The sequence below is a fragment of the Suncus etruscus genome, chromosome 16 (genome assembly GCF_024139225.1).
Source record: "Suncus etruscus isolate mSunEtr1 chromosome 16, mSunEtr1.pri.cur, whole genome shotgun sequence".
NCBI lineage: Eukaryota > Metazoa > Chordata > Mammalia > Eulipotyphla > Soricidae > Suncus > Suncus etruscus.
Window position 1 is genome coordinate 22,980,586 of NC_064863.1, and position 6,061 is coordinate 22,986,646.

Genomic DNA, 6,061 nt, shown 5'->3' on the forward strand with positions numbered 1-6,061 from the left:
TGGGTCATGTAAACCTAATATTTCGTAATTATCTGGGAAATAATTGCTACTTTCTTGCCTGTTTCTGGGATGGACACAATGGGTCAGGAATGGATTCTTCTTGATGATAAAATAGAGAGAAAAGTTGGTTATATATTTTAAAATCTGTATGCTCAAATATATGCACATATGTTCTCCTTCTTTAGTTAGGTAAGAGTTGTTTGTTTGCTTTTTTACCACAACTGGTGACACTCAGGGGTTATCCCTGGTTCTGTGCTCAGAAATCACTCCTAGCTTTGGGGACCATATGGGACTCTGGGGGATTGAACTGTGGTCTGTCCTAAGTTAGCACATGCAAGGCAAATGCTCTACCGTTGCGCCACTGCTCCGACCCAATAATTTATTTTTCGATGCACATGTGTTACCTGGGTACATGGTGCCTTAGCACATCACCCACATCTCCTCTCTTGAGATATGAACGTTTCTACTTTCCTAATGGGTTGTAGGTTTGTATCAGAACTCTTTCTGCCTTTGGAGAAGCCAAAGTATTGTTGAACATGTTAGTTATTACTCTCATTCCTCTCTCTTTCCTTCCTGAGTACCTCCAAAAAAATCTGTTATTTTTTTATTTAATTTTAAAACATTTCCTCAAAAATAAGCAGTAAAAGACTTAAATTGTTGGCTCCCACCTAGTAGAAACTGCAAAATATAAAAAGCTTCAACACTTAATCCCTTAATCTTAAAAATTGACATTACTCCAGACTGAAGGGGCCAATTTTGCATTTTTCAAATGACTTTAATCCCTACCTCACCTGGCCCTTGGCACAAACTGCTCTTTTGGCTTAAGAGGGATGGACAAATCACTTTACTTAGGCATCATGCAAAGTAGAGAGGTGACCCTAGGGACAATATTTACTCTCTCAAAATTTCATCTCACATTAGCAGTGAGGATTCTGGCATCACCCTGAATCATTATTTTCCTTACTCATAAATTTAAGGCATTGCTTTGTTTTGTTTACTTAGAAATTTGTTTTTTTTCCTTTTATTTAAGAGAAAAGACTTAGAATCTTGAAAATAGCACTTTATATTATTTTCTTTTGTTGTTTATTTGTATTTGTTTTAGGGCCACACCTGGCTATGCTCAGGGTTTACTCCTATCTCTGTGCTCAAGGATAGCTTCTGGAGGTGCTGTGTGCTCAGGGAACCATAAACAGAATTGGATATCAACTCAGGGTCAATAGCATATAAGACAAGTGCTTTAGTACCTTGTGTTGTTTCTAGTTCTCATATTTTTAAAATTAAAAAACATTATTTATTACATCATTATTTCTCCCCATTTCTCTTTTTGCTTCTCCATCTGCCCATTCCATCTCTCTTTTGCATGTGCCAAGACTGCTCTGGATCTTCATGATGAGCAATAACCCATTCAAGTTTAATGCCACTCTTTATGTGACTAAGAATACCAGATGATGCAGCTAGAATATGAGACAGTGTTAGACAGTGAGTGGTCCAGAGATTATGGTTTAGTAGAAAGCTTGGAAGGATGAGCAACCATATTATTGAAAAAGGCACAAAGTTCTATCTCAGAGCTTGGAAATAGTGTTGGAAGTGCTAAAAATTCCTTTCATTTCATACATTCCAGGGGGCTTGTGTTTTTTGGTATCCTTTAGGTTATAATTATCTTGCTTGGTGGTTTTTTCTTCATCCTTTGGATATAGTCATCTTCAAGTTCAAAGAAGTATATACATTCATGATACTACTGATGCATGCGGGGGTAAAAATAATAAGCTAAACAATCCTGATAACCTTGTTCTGACATGAAGTTAGAACTGAAGAGAAACTTATCTACTAGAATTTCCTACTAAACAAATCCAAAAAATGATTGGGGAAGCTGCCTCTACATAAGGAAATAGACAATAAGAATTATACCCATTAAGGGAATACATCTAAAGAAATATATGAAGGAGATAGACATATCCCCTGTAAGTCTTTTGAAATAGTCTGGGAGGGGCGATAAAGACCGGAGCACAGCTTCAGCCTGCAACATGGTCATGTGGAGTTTGAAAAATGGCACCCAGCAGTCACATATCAGAAAATGTTCTCAAGCTGAGGCTTCTCAGAAACTGAATCTGGTAGCAAGCAACAGTCCATAGTAGAGGGAGGTGGGGGAACTGAATATGAGAAAATGAACCATGGTTTTAAATCCTATCAACAGCAGTGGCATATTCACCACTTCTTATTTTCCTTTGGTAATAGGAAGTTTGTGGCCACACCTAAGTTAGTCATAATATGGCTAAATTCTGATATTTTGTGTGATTCTTTCTGGCATATACCACTGAGATGTCTATGTGGTAAACATTTAATCAATAATTTTTGCCTTATTAATTGACTAATAGGTTGATAAACCCATGATTAGGCTTGAGGCCATCTCATTTGCTCATGGAAGCCTGTAAAGACTCATTCACCCAATGATGCCATTTTCAACAGAACAGAAAAAAGGGAATTGAAGAAGGTCTGTTTTTATTATGTTAGTATTATAGTTGGGAAGTTTATACTCTTTTGAAACAAAAGGGAATAAATGAGGATTTTTAAACCAAGAGGTTGGGAAACAATCCCTGGCATCTTTCTACCCACTGCCAGGAAGGGACTAAAAACAGTTGCTATGTGACACGATTACCACTACAATTTTTAGCTAGAGGTTTAATCTTCAAATCAGAACTAATTTTTAGAGAATCTCTCTCTTTCTTCTATTTGTGAACCCAAAGGTGGTGATGGAAGATAGAAAATTTAAGGGGCAGAGGAACATTTCATCATTGATATTACTTGGAAATGTACCAAATTGCAAAGAATCCAACAATGAATCATAGATCAATCTGCAATAGAAAACAAAGCACCGTTTGGGACCTTGAGGATAAATACAATCCATGAGTCACAAATCTTGGCAAGCTAGTAACTGCTCAGATTTGACCAAATAATATAGTTTATATCGGCAAAGCTGTTGCCTACATGTAAAATAATTGTATTATTTAATGGAAATGGAGGAGAAAAACATGCAGATGAAGGGGGAACATGCATGTCAGTGCAGTAGTAAGCTGTCCATTTTAAAGCCATATTTTCTAAAACTTGTAAATACATAGAAGTCTGACACCTTTCCTCCAATCTATGCAAATTCCAGCATCAGAATTTTTGATTAAAGGAAATGCAGCTGTAAATCCAGAGTAAATTGGCCATGACAGAATAAATTCTGATTTCTGAATAGCCTCTTAATTTTTTTTAGATATTTCCTTCCTTCATCAATTGGATTTCATAATTTCTTAGTCACTTTTCCATCCATCATAATTATATAAAGCAGTAGAGAGGCTCTGATTTAATGTTTTTTAAAATAATTTTTCTGTGCTACTTTATCATTGATTATAGGGTAGACTTCTTCTACCTGTTTTCATATTGGTATGTCATTTCTTTTCTTCATTCTTTTTCCACTGTCCTTTAAGTATAGCAAAACTTGAAAAAATGTGCTTGCTTTCACTGTTTTCATTGTCTTTCCTGTCCTCTCCTGTTTCATTAGTTTGATTCTTATTTATTTATTTATTTATTTATTTATTTATTTATTTATTTATTTTTTGCTTTTTGGGCCACACTCCGTGATGCTCAGAGGTTACTTAGAAATTTCTTAGAGGTGCTTAGAAATTGCTTCTGGCTCAAGGGAGCATATGGAATGCTGGGGGATCAAACCAAATTCTATCCTAGACTTGCAAGCCAAAAACGCCTTATCGCTGTGCTATTGCTCCGGCTCCTAGTTTGATTTTTTTGTTCCATTTCTCATCTAAGAAACACTCTTCAAGAACACCAGTACTTTTGCTTGTCACATCTAACAATTAATTATCCAAGTTTGACTTACTTGGTATATTAATAATATTTACCATTTTCACTCATGTCTATTTTCTAGAAACTTTGCCCCCCCCCCTGATTTTTGCTGGTCATTATCCATATATTATCCATTTTTTATTTCCAAATGTTGATAGTACCCAAGAGTTCATCTTGCTCTTCTTTGACTTGTGTTCTTAACATTTTAACATTGCATAAAAATTTGTGCCCCTTAAGTTTCTGTCTCTAGTCCAAAATTTCTCTATGTATCTAATATTTGAATATTTAATATCCACATACTTTTGGCATATCTATTGAATAGTCACCTTGAATCGTGTATAGTCACTCATTTGCAGGATATAAAGAAACATAGTAGGAGAATTATGCCCAAAGACAATAGAAACCAAGATCTGAGAGATCTAATTCTTAGTAGGAAGCTTGCCATAGTGCAGTGAGGAGGATTAGATCAGAAAATGAACCAGTATGACACTGATAAAGGGAAGTGGACACGCTAGATAAGAGCTGGATGATGAAAGAAAATAAAGTGATGTGCATGATACCCATTCCATAACAGTATTGCAAAGCACAATGCTACAAAGGACAGAAGAGAAGTCTCTGCCATAGAGGGTAGCTGGGGATGGTTGTAAGGTTGGGGATACTGATGGAGGAAAGTAGACACTGGTGAAGGGATAATGCTTAAATATTGTTGGACTAAAATTTATTCACGAATCACTTGATATCTCATAGAGATTCAATAAAAAGAAATTGCATATTTATATCTGGCACCTTATTTTCCCTCCACATTTGACAATCTTTCACCTCAGTAGATAGATAGTTTGAATTGTCAGGTCAAATTGTGACTTTTTTTTTTTTAATCATTTTCAACTAGATTGGGAAATCCTAGAACTTCTTAAGAAGAGTACTGTCTATTTATATTTTTACCATCATCACCAACAAGGAAATTACAGTTACCTTTGAAATGGTATTTAGAGAACATCCCTTTCTCTTTATGTTTATAACGAGAATGTGGAAATCACACACAATCAATATGTGACTAAAACCTTACCTTCACTTTTCTTTCTTACTCACAATTAAAAAAAATCCATGAGCCTCCACCATAATCATTTTGATTTTATTTCACATCACTCTTCTCCTATCACTGATCCTACCATAATGGCCTCCTGTTTGTCTGCCAGTGTGCTTCTGTTCTTATCAAATCCATCTCCTTTCCCAGATTGCTTTTGGACTTTTTTTCTTATGCTTTTTAAGATTTTTCTTCAAATGTCTTCTCTAGTGAAAATGTTCATTATTATACTTTGGAAAATAGCAACATCACCAAGTGCCTTGCTCTTTCTTGCTATATAGGTCTTGTAACTTTTTAGAGTCAGTACATTTACTAGTGTTTTCACATTATTGAATATCTTTGACTGCCAAGATTTTGACTCTGCACCTCTAATACCTTGACACTCTGGCATATGACAGGAGTTTAGTAATATTTATTGACAAAATGAATGGTCTTTGATTCCTATACTTTTGGAAGTTTCATTTTCTAGTTCTTGCTACACTTTAGCCCTTTCCTTTCAACTAAATTTTTTCAACTATAATTTTTACAAATATTTGCTATTCATCATCTAGCCATACATTCCTTGCTGTAAGAAATATTTTCTAGGCTTAGTTTTTGTGTGCAGAACTGTGTTAAGAATCTAAAGTGAGGAAGAAAGCACTTCCTTTTTAAGCTTATTTTTCACAAATGCCTATAGATGCTTTGGGATTTAGTCTTGACTTCTGAATAAGATTGCTTATCAGAAATTGGACTCAGCATCACATATCTCAAGTGATGACACATTCCTTTGCGATTGTTTCAGGACTAACTATGAAGGTTTATGAAGAAACTTAAGAAATGTTGGTTACTCTATTGTATCTGGTTGCCCTGCTGTAAGATTAAACCGTAGAAGAATTGAGAAGACACCAAGTCTAAAAGAATGATAGTGAGCCAGTGAGCACAGAATCTGGACTTAAATTGTACAAGTGTTCTGAAACTTTTCTAACTAAATACCACAACGGACAAATTAAGACACCAGATATTTGTTATTTCATAGTTCTGGAGGCTACAAGTTTAAGGACAAGTTGTCAGAAGAGTATGATGTTGCTGAATCTCTAGAAGAGACTCTTCCTTTAAGTTTCTTCTAGTTTCTGTTTATTCATAAACCTTGATCTC

The 6,061-nt window shown here is 35.2% G+C and overlaps 1 non-coding gene across 1 annotated transcript; it reads right to left on the minus strand.

Annotated features, from left to right (window-relative positions):
• Positions 1-831: 831 nt before the first annotated feature.
• LOC126032852 (U12 minor spliceosomal RNA) lies at positions 832-981 on the minus strand. Its single transcript, XR_007504021.1, has one exon. It is a non-coding gene; the product is annotated as a U12 minor spliceosomal RNA (small nuclear RNA).
• Positions 982-6,061: the final 5,080 nt, after the last annotated feature.